We start from the raw sequence: 15,497 nt of genomic DNA on the forward strand, positions 1-15,497 counted from the left end.
CGCGTACACGATGGCCCAACATTCTTTCTCTATGGTCGACAGGTGTTTCTCGCCTCTCTGAAGTTTCTTGCTCAGGTAGGACACAGGATGCTGGTCTCCGTTGTCATCACACTGGCACAGCACGGCTCCTACCCCGGCGTTGGATGCATCGGTGTAGATGATGAACTTTCTATCAAAGTCTGGAGCACGCAACACAGGGTGGTTGGTTAACGCCTTCTTCAGCTTCCCGAACGCCTCCTCGCAGTCACTGGACCATGAGATGCAGTCATCACTCCTTTTCCTCGTCATCTCGGTCAATGGTGCTGCAATTTCGCTGAACCTGGGGACAAATTTTCTATAGTATCCCACTAAACCAAGAAAAGATCTAATTTTCTTCTTGGTATTGGGTCTAGGCCAATTACGTATTGCCTCTACCTTGGCTTCTAGGGGTCTGATTACACCTCCCCCTACCATATGACCCAAATATTTCATCTCGGGGCTACCCAGCTGACATTTACTTGCTTTTACTGTTAACCCCACTGCTTTCAACTTCTGCATTACTAACTCTAGGTGACACAGGTGATCCTGCCAGGTGTTGCTAAAGATCCCTATATCGTCAATGTAGGCAACTGTAAATGCACTGAGCCCTTGCAGAGTTTTGTCCATTAGTCTTTGGAATGTAGCTGGGGAATTCCTAAGGCCAAAACTGAGGACACGAAACTCAAATAAGTGAAAGGGCTACAAAAAGCAGTCTTTTCTTGATCTCTAGGGTCTATCCGCACTTGCCAAAACCCTTTAGTCAAGTCTAAACAGGAAATGTATCGACAACCCCCAATGGTTTCAATCAGGTTGTCAAGTCTGGGCATGGGGTAAGCATCTGGTTTGGTTACTAGATTTAATTTTCTGTAATCCACACAGAACTTAATGCTTCCATCCGGTTTGTCCACCAAAACTATTGGAGCTGACCAAGGGCTAGACGATGGCACAATAATATTTTCTTTTAGCATCTCATCTAGCTCCTTGTGCACCTTGTTCACATAAAGTCCAGTTACTCTGTATGGGGTTACTGCCTGTGGGGGTGCATTTCCAGTATCTATTCTATGCATCACTCCCTTGGCTAAACCAGGCTTGCTTGAGAAGACCTGCTGATACTTAGTAACCAACATCTTTAGTTCCCTCTGCTGATCTAGGGTGAGTGCAGGGCTGATCTTCACCTCCTCTGGGTTGAACTTTATTTCACCCCTTCCTTCCCAGTATGGCAAATCATGTTCTTCTTTATCAGCTGCTTTCATTGCAAGAAACACTCTCTTTTCCTCTCTATAATATGGCTTGATGGCATTTACATGAACTACCCTCCTGCCTAGGTGTTCATCTCCTTCAATAATGTAATTAAGATCACTCATTTTGGAAATGATCCTATAAGGTCCTGCCCAGTTCAATTGTAGTTTGTTCCCCTTGATGGGCCTCAACATTGAACGATCTGCTGCGGTGTTCCGAAGTCGAGAGGACAAAGGGGAAGAGACGGCTTCAGATGAGCGGTTTAGCAGGGATGAGCAAGAAACACCCCTTCCAGTAGCACATGAGTTGGCAGCAGCACCTGACCCATTTAACACAGTACCTGCTTGGCCATGGCCGGGCAGTGGACAGAGCAGCTGGCCAATTCATGTGACACATGACATATAGGGCTACAGGACCTCAGTTGGCCCTCGGCCAAGTACAAGCACATCAGTGGGGAACTGGGTTACCGTATCCTTAGCTCACTTTTCCATGGGTTCGACGTTGGGCGTAGGGGTCTGGCCTTACCCATCCATGCCTGACATGGGATACAACTTGGTTCCATTAAAGGTTCTGCCTTTAGGGGACCATGCCATGCCATTAGGTGATCACTGTAACAGCCACCTTATACCTCACAAAGGGGCCGTTACATCACACTCAATCACTCTTCGTTTCCACTGCCACCAACCATTCCCTCAAATAAAGCTTCAGGCCAAAGTATGATTTCAAAATAAAAACTTAGGTTTATTGTATACAAACAAAAGGAATGGTAAATCACTTGAATATAAATAATACTTCAATCACTATAATAATATAACAATCACACACTCATTCTCACGGACCCTCACTATATAGCACAGTTCTTATGTCACAGAATCTCCAAGCCCTATCTCCCTATCTCAACCCTATCTCAAAGCCCTATCTGGCTCTATCTGAAACCCTCACACCATTCACTCTCCTTATATACAACAGCTCCACTCCTTATGTCCCACCCTCCGTCACGCCATTGGTAGATGACACACAGCTTCAGCAGTGACGGGCAGGTGATGTCATAGCTGTATGTAACAATACCTCCCCCCTTTAAAAGTTGTTTTGTGGGGGAAAGCTAAGGTGCTTTTCACCCAAAACAACTGGAAACAAAATCAAACATTACATTTTCCCCACATTTCAACACTTACCATTCACATATTAGGCACACTCTTACATAACTATATTATTCAAAATATACTTACACTTAAATAATCAATTGCATATATATATATACAGAACAATATTCCAATAACCACATATTTTCATAACTTATTAAAAACAGTTATTAATTTCAAGAGTCCAATTTTTTTCATCTGTCGTCGTCTGGTCTTCGGGATAAGGCGTCAGCAACACAGTTCATAGTCCCTTTGACCACCTTAACCTCGAAGTCATAGTCCTGTAAAATTAAAGCCCACCTCATTAGCTTGCTGTTTTGGGCCTTCATAGTCTTTAACCACATCAGAGGTGAGTGGTCTCTACACAGAATGAAGTGTCTCCCCCAGATGTAAGGTTTTAATTTCTGGACCGCGTACACGATGGCCCAACATTCTTTCTCTATGGTCGACAGGTGTTTCTCGCCTCTCTGAAGTTTCTTGCTCAGGTAGGACACAGGATGCTGGTCTCCGTTGTCATCACACTGGCACAGCACGGCTCCTACCCCGGCGTTGGATGCATCGGTGTAGATGATGAACTTTCTATCAAAGTCTGGAGCACGCAACACAGGGTGGTTGGTTAACGCCTTCTTCAGCTTCCCGAACGCCTCCTCGCAGTCACTGGACCATGAGATGCAGTCATCACTCCTTTTCCTCGTCATCTCGGTCAATGGTGCTGCAATTTCGCTGAACCTGGGGACAAATTTTCTATAGTATCCCACTAAACCAAGAAAAGATCTAATTTTCTTCTTGGTATTGGGTCTAGGCCAATTACGTATTGCCTCTACCTTGGCTTCTAGGGGTCTGATTACACCTCCCCCTACCATATGACCCAAATATTTCATCTCGGGGCTACCCAGCTGACATTTACTTGCTTTTACTGTTAACCCCACTGCTTTCAACTTCTGCATTACTAACTCTAGGTGACACAGGTGATCCTGCCAGGTGTTGCTAAAGATCCCTATATCGTCAATGTAGGCAACTGTAAATGCACTGAGCCCTTGCAGAGTTTTGTCCATTAGTCTTTGGAATGTAGCTGGGGAATTCCTAAGGCCAAAACTGAGGACACGAAACTCAAATAAGTGAAAGGGCTACAAAAAGCAGTCTTTTCTTGATCTCTAGGGTCTATCCGCACTTGCCAAAACCCTTTAGTCAAGTCTAAACAGGAAATGTATCGACAACCCCCAATGGTTTCAATCAGGTTGTCAAGTCTGGGCATGGGGTAAGCATCTGGTTTGGTTACTAGATTTAATTTTCTGTAATCCACACAGAACTTAATGCTTCCATCCGGTTTGTCCACCAAAACTATTGGAGCTGACCAAGGGCTAGACGATGGCACAATAATATTTTCTTTTAGCATCTCATCTAGCTCCTTGTGCACCTTGTTCACATAAAGTCCAGTTACTCTGTATGGGGTTACTGCCTGTGGGGGTGCATTTCCAGTATCTATTCTATGCATCACTCCCTTGGCTAAACCAGGCTTGCTTGAGAAGACCTGCTGATACTTAGTAACCAACATCTTTAGTTCCCTCTGCTGATCTAGGGTGAGTGCAGGGCTGATCTTCACCTCCTCTGGGTTGAACTTTATTTCACCCCTTCCTTCCCAGTATGGCAAATCATGTTCTTCTTTATCAGCTGCTTTCATTGCAAGAAACACTCTCTTTTCCTCTCTATAATATGGCTTGATGGCATTTACATGAACTACCCTCCTGCCTAGGTGTTCATCTCCTTCAATAATGTAATTAAGATCACTCATTTTGGAAATGATCCTATAAGGTCCTGCCCAGTTCAATTGTAGTTTGTTCCCCTTGATGGGCCTCAACATTGAACGATCTGCTGCGGTGTTCCGAAGTCGAGAGGACAAAGGGGAAGAGACGGCTTCAGATGAGCGGTTTAGCAGGGATGAGCAAGAAACACCCCTTCCAGTAGCACATGAGTTGGCAGCAGCACCTGACCCATTTAACACAGTACCTGCTTGGCCATGGCCGGGCAGTGGACAGAGCAGCTGGCCAATTCATGTGACACATGACATATAGGGCTACAGGACCTCAGTTGGCCCTCGGCCAAGTACAAGCACATCAGTGGGGAACTGGGTTACCGTATCCTTAGCTCACTTTTCCATGGGTTCGACGTTGGGCGTAGGGGTCTGGCCTTACCCATCCATGCCTGACATGGGATACAACTTGGTTCCATTAAAGGTTCTGCCTTTAGGGGACCATGCCATGCCATTAGGTGATCACTGTAACAGCCACCTTATACCTCACAAAGGGGCCGTTACGTCACACTCAATCACTCTTCGTTTCCACTGCCACCAACCATTCCCTCAAATAAAGCTTCAGGCCAAAGTATGATTTCAAAATAAAAACTTAGGTTTATTGTATACAAACAAAAGGAATGGTAAATCACTTGAATATAAATAATACTTCAATCACTATAATAATATAACAATCACACACTCATTCTCACGGACCCTCACTATATAGCACAGTTCTTATGTCACAGAATCTCCAAGCCCTATCTCCCTATCTCAACCCTATCTCAAAGCCCTATCTGGCTCTATCTGAAACCCTCACACCATTCACTCTCCTTATATACAACAGCTCCACTCCTTATGTCCCACCCTCCGTCACGCCATTGGTAGATGACACACAGCTTCAGCAGTGACGGGCAGGTGATGTCATAGCTGTATGTAACAATACCTCCCCCCTTTAAAAGTTGTTTTGTGGGGGAAAGCTAAGGTGCTTTTCACCCAAAACAACTGGAAACAAAATCAAACATTACATTTTCCCCACATTTCAACACTTACCATTCACATATTAGGCACACTCTTACATAACTATATTATTCAAAATATACTTACACTTAAATAATCAATTGCATATATATATATACAGAACAATATTCCAATAACCACATATTTTCATAACTTATTAAAAACAGTTATTAATTTCAAGAGTCCAATTTTTTTCATCTGTCGTCGTCTGGTCTTCGGGATAAGGCGTCAGCAACACAGTTCATAGTCCCTTTGACCACCTTAACCTCGAAGTCATAGTCCTGTAAAATTAAAGCCCACCTCATTAGCTTGCTGTTTTGGGCCTTCATAGTCTTTAACCACATCAGAGGTGAGTGGTCTCTACACAGAATGAAGTGTCTCCCCCAGATGTAAGGTTTTAATTTCTGGACCGCGTACACGATGGCCCAACATTCTTTCTCTATGGTCGACAGGTGTTTCTCGCCTCTCTGAAGTTTCTTGCTCAGGTAGGACACAGGATGCTGGTCTCCGTTGTCATCACACTGGCACAGCACGGCTCCTACCCCGGCGTTGGATGCATCGGTGTAGATGATGAACTTTCTATCAAAGTCTGGAGCACGCAACACAGGGTGGTTGGTTAACGCCTTCTTCAGCTTCCCGAACGCCTCCTCGCAGTCACTGGACCATGAGATGCAGTCATCACTCCTTTTCCTCGTCATCTCGGTCAATGGTGCTGCAATTTCGCTGAACCTGGGGACAAATTTTCTATAGTATCCCACTAAACCAAGAAAAGATCTAATTTTCTTCTTGGTATTGGGTCTAGGCCAATTACGTATTGCCTCTACCTTGGCTTCTAGGGGTCTGATTACACCTCCCCCTACCATATGACCCAAATATTTCATCTCGGGGCTACCCAGCTGACATTTACTTGCTTTTACTGTTAACCCCACTGCTTTCAACTTCTGCATTACTAACTCTAGGTGACACAGGTGATCCTGCCAGGTGTTGCTAAAGATCCCTATATCGTCAATGTAGGCAACTGTAAATGCACTGAGCCCTTGCAGAGTTTTGTCCATTAGTCTTTGGAATGTAGCTGGGGAATTCCTAAGGCCAAAACTGAGGACACGAAACTCAAATAAGTGAAAGGGCTACAAAAAGCAGTCTTTTCTTGATCTCTAGGGTCTATCCGCACTTGCCAAAACCCTTTAGTCAAGTCTAAACAGGAAATGTATCGACAACCCCCAATGGTTTCAATCAGGTTGTCAAGTCTGGGCATGGGGTAAGCATCTGGTTTGGTTACTAGATTTAATTTTCTGTAATCCACACAGAACTTAATGCTTCCATCCGGTTTGTCCACCAAAACTATTGGAGCTGACCAAGGGCTAGACGATGGCACAATAATATTTTCTTTTAGCATCTCATCTAGCTCCTTGTGCACCTTGTTCACATAAAGTCCAGTTACTCTGTATGGGGTTACTGCCTGTGGGGGTGCATTTCCAGTATCTATTCTATGCATCACTCCCTTGGCTAAACCAGGCTTGCTTGAGAAGACCTGCTGATACTTAGTAACCAACATCTTTAGTTCCCTCTGCTGATCTAGGGTGAGTGCAGGGCTGATCTTCACCTCCTCTGGGTTGAACTTTATTTCACCCCTTCCTTCCCAGTATGGCAAATCATGTTCTTCTTTATCAGCTGCTTTCATTGCAAGAAACACTCTCTTTTCCTCTCTATAATATGGCTTGATGGCATTTACATGAACTACCCTCCTGCCTAGGTGTTCATCTCCTTCAATAATGTAATTAAGATCACTCATTTTGGAAATGATCCTATAAGGTCCTGCCCAGTTCAATTGTAGTTTGTTCCCCTTGATGGGCCTCAACATTGAACGATCTGCTGCGGTGTTCCGAAGTCGAGAGGACAAAGGGGAAGAGACGGCTTCAGATGAGCGGTTTAGCAGGGATGAGCAAGAAACACCCCTTCCAGTAGCACATGAGTTGGCAGCAGCACCTGACACATTTAACACAGTACCTGCTTGGCCATGGCCGGGCAGTGGACAGAGCAGCTGGCCAATTCATGTGACACATGACATATAGGGCTACAGGACCTCAGTTGGCCCTCGGCCAAGTACAAGCACATCAGTTGGGAACTGGGTTACCGTATCCTTAGCTCACTTTTCCATGGGTTCGACGTTGGGCGTAGGGGTCTGGCCTTACCCATCCATGCCTGACATGGGATACAACTTGGTTCCATTAAAGGTTCTGCCTTTAGGGGACCATGCCATGCCATTAGGTGATCACTGTAACAGCCACCTTATACCTCACAAAGGGGCCGTTACGTCACACTCAATCACTCTTCGTTTCCACTGCCACCAACCATTCCCTCAAATAAAGCTTCAGGCCAAAGTATGATTTCAAAATAAAAACTTAGGGTTATTGTATACAAACAAAAGGAATGGTAAATCACTTGAATATAAATAATACTTCAATCACTATAATAATATAACAATCACACACTCACTCTCACAGACCCTCACTATATAGCACAGTTCTTATCTCACAGTATCTCCAAGCCCTATCTCCCTATCTCAACCCTATCTCAAAGCCCTATCTGGCCCTATCTGAAACCCTCACACCATTCACTCTCCTTATATACAACAGCTCCACCCCTTATGTCCCACCCTCCGTCACACCATTGGTAGAGGACACACAGCTTCAGCAGTGACGGGCAGGTGATGTCATAGCTGTATGTAACAATCACCTTACTCCAGCAACTAAAGAGAAGATTCAAAAGGTATTTACATTGACTTATTTTATCTCCTTAATAGAAAGGTGGATAAAAAGGCCATAGATAAAGAGGACAAATGGGAGAATGAAAGAAGTAGGAGGCATATGCTTGAGAGGACATGAGCAAACTTGTTGCTGGGTTTCTTGATCTATGCTTGGGTGGTAGTGAAGGTGCAGCTGTGGAGAGCCCAGTCATTATTCCAGTACCTGGACTTCATCTATAGGGCTTATGTAGACTTCATGGGGCAGGCGTGGTTGCTCTGTGAGGAATCGTTCTGTATGCAGAGTGCTATTCATCCAAATGATGGGATGAACCACTGACAGGCCTTGGGCTGCAATTTATGACTCCTACCAGACCTAAACTAGGTGATAGGCTCAATAATGAGCATCTTATATGCAAGCCAGGTCCTTCTCCAAGCCCCCATGCTGGCATTCTTCGATTCTGGCATGGGGAAACTTTTGAGAAAAGAAAACCTACAAACAGTATTCAGACCCACCACAAAAATACAACAAATGTTATGGTCAGTAAAGGACAAAAGGGACCCCCTCACCACTGCAGGCATATACCAGATACCTTGCAGTTGCAGACATGTATATATTGGAACCACAAAACGCAGCATTGACACCAGAATTAAAGAACATGAGAGACACTGCAGACTAAAACAACCAGAAAAATCAGCAGTAGCTGAACATGCTCTAAAAGAAACTGGAGATGAAATTCTATTTCAAAATACTGAAGTACTAGACAACGCCAGCAATCATTATGTTAGACTGTACAGGGAAGCCATTGAAATCCAGAAACATCAACAGAGCTTTCAACAAAAAAGAAGGAAGTCTGAAACTTAACAAGGGCTGACTTCTGGCACTGAAAAATACAGCCTGCAAAAGGTCAACAAACTCTACCCAGCCACAAGGACCAGGGATCATTGCACAAAAAAGACCAGCTAAAGACACCCATCAACCACAGTGACAGATAATCTCTCCCCGTTATCACAACAATAAGATGGTGATGTGGTGGCGCTGCAGGTTAAACTGCAGAAGCCTCTGTGTTGTAAGGTCTGTAGATCTTCGGCTGTAAGATAGAATCCATGTGACAGAGTGAGTGCCCGTCGCTTGTCCCCGCTCCCGCCAACCTAGCAGTTCGAAAGCATGCAAATGTGAGTAGATAAAGAGGGACTACCTCTGTGGGAAGGTTACAGCATTCTGTGTCTAAGTCACACTGGCCATGTGACCACAAAAGATTGTCTTTGGACAAACGCTGGCTCTATGGCTTGGAAACGGGGATGAGCACCGCCCCCTAGAGTCGAACACGACTGGACAAAAATTGTCAAGGGGAACCTTTACCTCTACTTTTACTATCACAACAATACATCCACAACAAAAATATGCTGATCACCCTATCTCCTGAAAAGGACAAAAGCTGTTCCCACAGCTATAAATACTCAACTATCCAACAAACAGCAACAGAGCATGGACAGAGTTCCTACTCCAGCCCTCTGAAAATGCCGGCCACAGAGACTGGCAAAACATCAGGAAGAACAATCTTCAGAACAAGACCAAAGAGCCCGGAAAACCCACAACAACCATGAGGCTACATTATTTAGGGCAGCGTTGTTATTGATGTTCTTTGGCACTTTGAGGATAAGTGAGGTTGTAGCTGTGGGTAAAGGTGACATGATGAGAATGGCCCTGCAATGGTTTGATGTAAGATTGGAAGAGGACACGATAAGGATTCATATTCACCGATCCAAGGCGGATCAGTGTGGTAAGGGAGCTGATCTTCATTTAGCTACTTTTTCCATAATAGAGCTTTATCCAGTGAAGGCGTTGAGAGCATACTTGGATGTCGGGGCAGAGGCAGAATTACTTCTTCATACATGAGGATGGATCACCTCTAACAAAATATCAGTTCTGGAAATTGACAAATTTGGCGTTACGCAAGGTGGGGATCCACGGACTGAATTAATTTCAAACGTTCTGTTCCTATCTCTTTTTCCTCTTGTTCTGCAATTATATTATATATTCTACTTACTACTCCCTTCATCAAAGCATCTTTCTGCATATCTTCATGTGATGATAGAAATTGTTCGTACTTTGTGCATTCTCTACTAGTTTTCAACCATTCATTTATCCAACTATCTACAGTACAGTGGGGTCTTGACTTAAGAACGACTCGAGTTAAGAACATTTTGACTTAAGAACCACTCTCATAGGAAAATATTGACTTGACTTACATACTTAGACTTGAGTTAAGAACTGAAAAAAACCACGTGGGAGGCAGGGAAAGTGCAAAATTTGAACTTTCAGTTAACTGTTGGCCAGTGAAAAGGGTGCCTGTCTGCTTCCTCGCTCTTCCCAGCGTTTAGAGAGTGGATTGGGAGACAGTCTTCAGACTGCCTGGTACTGTACTGCCTGGACTGTATTTTCCCTGCCTTCCCTGGACCTTTCTTGACCTAAGAAAAATATCCCCCTCTAGTGGTTGAAGGCGGAATAGCAGCTTCCCATTAGTTTCTATGGACAGAAAAGAGCAGATACGGATCAAATGGTTTTCAATGCATTCCTATGGGAAATGCAGATTTTACCTGAGAACTTTTTGACTTGAGAACCGCCTTCCAATACAGATTAAGTTCTCAAGTCAAGACCCCACTGTAGTGCCTCGAATAGTGAGCGCTTCTATTAACGATGAAACCGAATAGCAATTAGTTTTTCGGGGCTTTTTTTCGCTTTGAATAGCTGAGCCGAGCCGCATCACTGCGAGCAAGCACCTGTGCCGGAGCCCTCCTTGCTGCTCCGCACTGCCTCGGTAGGTGCATCCACAGAGGCCTCTTTCCTGCATGGGTTGTGCGGTGCGGGTTGCGGGGAGGGGGTGCAGATGCCGCCTGGTGCCCGCTTGGGATCCCCCCAGAGGCGACCCAGTGGAACTCCTGGCGCAGGAGTGGAACTCCTGGCAGGGCAGCTCGTGGCGAGGGGCAGGCAGACAGGCACCCAGCCTGGGCGGAAAGCAGCGAGCTCAGCCCGCAGGAGAGCGGGAAGGAAGAGGCTGGGAGGTGCCTTGGCTGGGCGGCGTAAGGCAAACCAGTGACGCACCCGGCCTGGCTGCCTCTTTGGGCCAGATCCTGCTTTTTGGGAGCGATCCGCCACAACCCCCTTCCAAGCAACAGGCATTGCGGCTTCCCCGGCACCACCAACTCCCCCCCTTCTCGGTTTCCCTCCTTTAGATAAAAAAACTCCCCATTGAGATGCATTGAATAGGTTTCAATGCATTTCAATGGGGGAACCGCATTTTGAATAGTGTTGTTTCCTATGCAGATTTTCCATTAGCGACGGCAATTCGTTCCAATTGGAATGGATTAGCTGGCTTTCAATGCATTTCAATGGGAAACTGCATTTCGAATAGCGATGAAATCGAATAACGAAGTTTTTTGCAGAATGCATTAACATCGCTATTTGAAGCACCACTGAAATTGAATATAATTATACAATGGTATAATTACTTTGAAGTTCAACCATAATCTGATCCTTCGATCTCATTTTATTCATCCAATCCTTCAGTCTTGCAACATTTTTATCCTTAAACAAATCTACTAAACCCTTTAGGTTTGTAGGGAAAAAATGTATTTCAGTCACTAATTTTAATGGTGAAATCGAGGGACATAGCTTCTCTCTATATCTATTCCGTATATTTAATATTTCTTAAAAAGGCGTTTTTCATCCGATTCTTTTTTTTTTTGCTACATTAAACAAGGATTTTTCAACATTCCCATTTATTTCTGAGGATGCCGTATCCCACCAAATTAATTTTACTTTATTATATATAATCCCTCCAATAAATCTTAATTGATTTGCTATATAATAATTTTTTACATTAGGAATACCTAAACCTCCTTTTTGGGAGGCCTTATACCAATATCTTTTATTTGTTCTAGATTTTTTACCTTGATTACAAAATCCATTAACTACTCCCTGCCAATACTTGAAATCTTCTAATTGTACTGGTAGCATCCTGAATAAAAAGGTAATTTTTGGTAATATTTTCATTTTAATCATAGTGATTCTCCCAAACCATGATAGTTTCAATTTAGAATCTTCTTGCAATTTATTTTTAATATCACTTTTTAGTTCATTAAAATTTTTCTCCTTTAATTTTTGAGTCATTTTAACTATATTTATACCTAAATATTTAATATGTTTACACATTTTAAAACTATATTTATTTATAAACATTTCTTGTTCCTCTTTATGATTAAACATCATTATTTGTGTTTTCTGGCAATTAATAGTTAATCCTGTTATTTCCCCAAATTTTTCTAAGTGATTTTTAATATTATCCATACTCTCTAATGGGTTTTTAATAGTCAATAATGAATCATCAGCAAATAATCTTAATTGTATCATTTTTTTTCCTAATCCTTTAATTAATTCATCATTTCTTATTGCATTTGCTAGCAATTCTATAACCATACAAAACAATATTGGTGAAAGTGGACAGCCTTGTCTCTACCTCGGCCTAAAAAAATCTGTTCTGTTAAACAATTGCTTTTATTTTTTTTCCTTTTCTATCTCATATATTATGTTCAAAACTCATCTGGTTAAATTATCTATTTGTCTTCCCTTAATAAAACCACACTGGTCTTCCTTAATATAATTTTCTATAAATCTATTTAGTCTATTTGCTAATATAGCAGTAAAAATCTTAGCATCTTGGTTTATTAGAGATATGGGCCTATAGGATCCAGGATTTGTTTGATCCTTGTTGGGTTTTGGAATCAGAATTGTTGATGAATGTTTCCAAGAAGCAGGTATTGTCTCTTCTTCCATTATTTTATTATAAAACATGTTTAACTTATGTATCAAAATGGAACTAAAATGCTTATAATATGCTGAATCCAATCCATCAGGGCCTGGTGTTTTACCATTTTTCAACTTATTAATGACTTCCACAATTTCTTTTTCTTTAATCTCTTCTTCTAATATTCTTTTACCATCTTCCAATAATTTAATTTTTAAATTTTCATCTATATAGTTTTCTATATACTCTTTCATTATATTATTTCCTTTATATAATTGCTGAAATAATTCATGAAAAATCTTCAATTTATCTTTCATTATATTGCAGCTCTTACCTGTTCTCTCTTCAGTTATCCCAAATGAGTTTTTTACTCTTCTATTTTTACACATTCTAGCTAATAATTTTGAATTTTTATTGTTAAATTCAAAAAAATGCCTCTGGACTTTCTCTATTTCTAAGTTATTTAATTCCTTTCTCTTAGGCTGAATTTCTACCAAAATTCTTCTGTCTCTTTCTCAAAAAATCTATTTTTAAAATTTTTCAGATCTTCTTCCAATTTTTTCACATTTCCCTCCTTAATTTTTTTTTAATTTACAGGATTCCCTTATTGTTATTCCTCTTGTAATTACTTTCATTATGTCCCACAACAGGCCTAATTTAGTACCTCCTGCTTCATTTATTGTCCATAATTCTAACCATTCCTTGTTTATCTTTTCTATTACCTCTGTGTACTGTAAAATATTATTATCCATTCTGCGCCTTTTAGAGTCTTTATAATCTTTTTTTATTTCAATCTCTATTGATGTCAAAGCATGATCTGTTATTTTAATGGAGTTAATTTCAGTATTAACGATCTTAGAAATTAAACCTTGAGATGTGAATATAAAATCTATTCTAGAGTAACATATACGTACAGCTGAAAAATATCTTCTTTCATCACCTTTCAATTCTCTCCAAATATCCTTCAATTGACTATTTCTTATCTTCTTGCTCAGTATTGTATTTCTTTGATAAATATCATTCCGACCATAAAAAGTTTTATCTTTTATCTTATCCATAACCATATTAAAATCTCATGGCATAATAACATAGCCTTTCTTTACCTTTATATAAAGAAAAAGAAAAAATAACAAAAAAGTTAGTATAGATGAATAAGGAAAAGAGAGAAAATAGCATAAAAGCAAAAAAGAAAAAGAAATTTGAAAAGGGGGAAAACATTGAACCATCTTCTTTCAGAAACCTGGTCATTTCTGCTTCAACCTTCTATTTCTTTGCTTGAAGTTGGAGTTAACTCCTGACTTTCCTCTTCTTGTTGTCAGAGTTTCCAAGCCTTCAGCAGTTCTTTACCTTCTTCATAAGAGTAGATTTTGAACAGAACCTTGTCTTTCCAAATTTTTTTTAAAAATTGGATGACCCCATTAATATTTGAAGTTGTTTTTAATCAACACTGCGTGACAGGCTTCATACATTTTCTCCAATTCAGAGATTCATTGCATACATCCTGGAAAATCTGTATCTTATTGCCCTGATAGACCAAATGATCTTTAATTTCTCTCATAAATTGTTCTTTCTTTGTGTAGTTACAAAACTTCACCACCACTGGTCTAATTCTTCGGCTTTTTGGGTTACCAAGAAAGTGTGTTCTTTCTATGCCCTGTTCAACCACATGCTGTGAACCCATTATGGAGTTAACCCAGGTGTAGTGGTCATGAAATGAGAAGGCTGATAGTTTAGGTGATCATCAGATAATTAAGAAAGCAATTAGTCTTAGAGAGAGAAGTTAAAGAATTCAGTCACACACAGAAATATCTGCCAGTAGAGTCCTCGGTGCACACTGCAATTCTTCTGGGCAACGTCCCCAGGAGGACTCCCTTTTATTACTTTGACAAGCTCACAGATAGTTGACAGTATACAGATAGGACAATGGTTACATAATGCCAATTAGATTGGTCAAACAAAGGCTTTGAAGTTAGCTCTCTATCTCTATGAGAAAGAGGAAGAATGGATAGCCATTCTTCCCTCAGAAGCAGCTGTATCCACTAGGAGAGTGTGCTCTTCACTACAATAGATAACAGTTTAGCAACCATGGGGAAGGGCCCCCCCACACCCAGGTTCTAATCTCTTTTTTGAGGTCTTGTCCATGTTGCAGTTGGAAATTCATTATTTTAATATTCTGAGACTATCCTCCATGTAGATCAGACCTTTATTGCTTTCATTAAAAATTTTTTGTCCAAGCTGCATATTTTTTTAATCTGATTTAGCCCTGTCTCCAAGCTCTTTAACTTTGCTTTTGACATCTTTCAGCTCCTGTGAAATCCCAGAAACTTGATCTTGGAGCTTGTTAATGTTCATTTCAATGGACTTGGCTTGTCTCTCTGTTTGTTCAAAGCATTGATACACTTTACAAAACATGTCTTTTACAATCTTTGTGAACTCGTCCATTGCTTCCTATTTATCTTTTTCAGTTGATGAAAATGTCCTCGTCAATCTTTCCAGACTGCGATCTGAGGGTACTGGGTTTTTTTCTCTTGTCCAAGCAGGGGTTTTAGCAGATTTATCTTTCCTCCTTGACATAGAGAAGTCTAATTAAGAATAATTATTGTTGTTACAAGCTTTTCATTAGGAGCAGGGCACTACAAAAAGTCCAGCAGCTTATCAGACCGGAAAGCGAAAGTAGTTTTCAGTTTTAAAACAACACAGTCCTTAGAGAGTTTAATTAAATATACACATTCCTTATC

The 15,497-nt window shown here is 41.4% G+C and overlaps 2 long non-coding RNA genes across 4 annotated transcripts in view; both read right to left on the reverse strand.

The window, feature by feature from the left end:
• LOC140707986 (uncharacterized) overlaps positions 1-15,497 on the reverse strand; it is a 479,255-nt gene that overhangs the window by 408,920 nt on the left and 54,838 nt on the right. The window lies entirely within an intron of this gene.
• LOC140708326 (uncharacterized) overlaps positions 1-15,497 on the reverse strand; it is a 62,174-nt gene that overhangs the window by 38,029 nt on the left and 8,648 nt on the right. The window contains exon 3 of one of the 3 annotated variants that reach the window (XR_012088427.2): positions 11,209-15,341. The exons of the other annotated variants lie outside the window; for them this stretch is intronic. This is a non-coding gene — a long non-coding RNA (uncharacterized LOC140708326). Of the gene's footprint in view, positions 1-11,208; positions 15,342-15,497 lie in introns of those variants that run through there. 3 annotated transcript variants of the gene reach the window in all.

Source organism: Pogona vitticeps, chromosome 6 (genome assembly GCF_051106095.1).
Source record: "Pogona vitticeps strain Pit_001003342236 chromosome 6, PviZW2.1, whole genome shotgun sequence".
Taxonomy (NCBI): Eukaryota; Metazoa; Chordata; class Lepidosauria; order Squamata; family Agamidae; genus Pogona; species Pogona vitticeps.